Source organism: Camelus bactrianus, chromosome 11 (genome assembly GCF_048773025.1).
Source record: "Camelus bactrianus isolate YW-2024 breed Bactrian camel chromosome 11, ASM4877302v1, whole genome shotgun sequence".
Lineage (NCBI taxonomy): Eukaryota > Metazoa > Chordata > Mammalia > Artiodactyla > Camelidae > Camelus > Camelus bactrianus.
In genome coordinates this window covers 83,339,898-83,341,877 of record NC_133549.1, presented here as the reverse complement: position 1 = coordinate 83,341,877, position 1,980 = coordinate 83,339,898, and the positions used below count along the sequence as shown (strand labels likewise).

Genomic DNA, 1,980 nt, shown 5'->3' with positions numbered 1-1,980 from the left:
AAGGATACTATTTGGGTTTATGTTTACCTCCTTAGTAAGATTCAGGATGACTCTATGGTAGCCCAGACCAGCATCATGGGAGACTCTGGAGCAGGCACAGGGCAATGCCCTGGGGCCAGGAGGCCTGCTTTGCTCTGTGGCCTTGGCCAGTCTCTCTGAGGCCTCAGTTTCTCCATTTGTATCATGAGGCTTAGATTGAGTGGTCCCTTTGGGCCTTTCTATCCCTGAGATTGCTCAAGGTCACTTGTCCCTGGCTTTAGGTCACATCAGACATAGAGGTCCGCCCTGGGTCTGCCCCGTGTGGGTGTGAGCAGCAGTGTGGTGGTCACATGGACACTTTGCCAGGCTGCTCAGGGTGAGTGGGGCCCAGAAAGTAGACATCAATAGGCCTCCCTGGGAAGGGCCAGGTTCTTGTGTCCAAAAACAGGGAATCGGGGCTGGGGGGATGGTATAGCTCAGTGGTACAGCAGGTGCCTATCAAGCACGAGGTCCTGGGTTCAATCCCCAGTGCCTCCACTAAAAATAAGTAAATAAATAAAAACCCAATTACCTCCTCCCCAAAACAAAATAATAAATTAAAATTTAAAATGTGAAGTTATTTTAAAAAAAAAAAAGAGAACAGGGAGCCAACCCTTCCCCAAAAGTTTCATCACTGCCAGCCCTGCAGGAATTTTCCTTGGGGGCTGTATGGTCAGAGCCCAGTAGAAGCAGAGGGCACACCAGAAGGGCAATGACTAGAGTTTAACCTAAGAGCAGAGGGCTGGGCAGGACATGGTAAGAGGCTGGTACAGTGGAGAACTGGTACCCCCTCCCCCTGGCAGCAGCCGGAACTCCAGGCCTGGTAGAGAGCTTGGGAGAGGGACAGTGGGGGCTTCGCAGGGAGGGACGGGGGGATAAACACCTTGTCTTCCTCACGTTGGTCTCCTCCAGGGCCTCCATATCAAGAGGCAGATAACAAGGTAGTCCTCTGTCCCCCAGGAGCAGATCCAAGAAGGGTGGAGAGCAGGGAGCCAGCCAGGGGCAGATGCCTCCACAGGAGGCCGGAGCCTGGCTGGCCCTGACACTGGCCTGCCCACCCCACTGTCCACCCCCGCCCATGTGTGGCTTGTGCGCAGCAGGGCAGAACTGAGCAAGCACGGCCCTCACCACGGAGGCATGAGGATAACTCACCACTCACCTGGCACAGCAGGAAGGCCAGACGTGCAGCTGTGATGAGGCCCATTTGCTTCCATGCACGAGCCCAGACTTGAAGCTCCCTGCAGAGAAACACCCTTGGGGCTGGCCAGCAAAGGCTTGAACTTAGCATCTCTTTGACTGAAACAGCGGATCGTAAGTTTGAGATGGTGGGAATAAATAGCTGTATAGCCACGTTTCACCCTAAACCAAGAGTCTGGAGCAGTAATTGTTCACCAAGATAGATGTGCGATTGATTATGGTCAGGAGGTTCTCCCAAGCCCAGCTCCCAGCACAGGAGTCGTGGGGCCCACTGCTCTGGTCTCCAGCAGCACCTGGCCCAGCCTGCCCCACCCTCTTCTCCCCTGGCCGCCTCCTGTACCCCGGAGGGGTAGGGCACAGGGGTGAGATGGCCTTCTGGCCCAAGCCTCCAGAAACCCATCAGCCACATGCCTGGAGCTCACCAGGGAGTATAGGAAGGGGAAGAAAGGAGAGTAAGTGGCTCAGATGGGCTCCCTGCTCCAAGCAGCTTCCAGGGCAGCCTGTGTGCCCCCCTCAGCTCCCCTCCCCAGCCTCATGGGCAGACACAGCCAGTGGCCCCATTTCTCATCCTTATCGATTATGCCTGCAGCAGCCTGCAGCACAGAATGTAAATCATCGTCCCAGGGGTATTTAACCCAGGGAGGGTTAGTTGAAGGTGGCATCCCTTATAAGTCCTGCATCTGATGTTTTTATATTAATTCCTATAGTGGCCAGATTAATTTTTATTCCACTGACTGTTATCTCTTCTTCATTGACTAGGAGACA

General features: G+C 54.3%; 1 non-coding gene across 1 annotated transcript; it reads left to right on the top strand.

Annotated features, from left to right (window-relative positions):
• Window positions 1-443: 443 nt before the first annotated feature.
• TRNAD-AUC (transfer RNA aspartic acid (anticodon AUC)) lies at window positions 444-516 on the top strand. The gene has a single exon. It is a non-coding gene; the product is annotated as a tRNA-Asp (tRNA).
• Window positions 517-1,980: the final 1,464 nt, after the last annotated feature.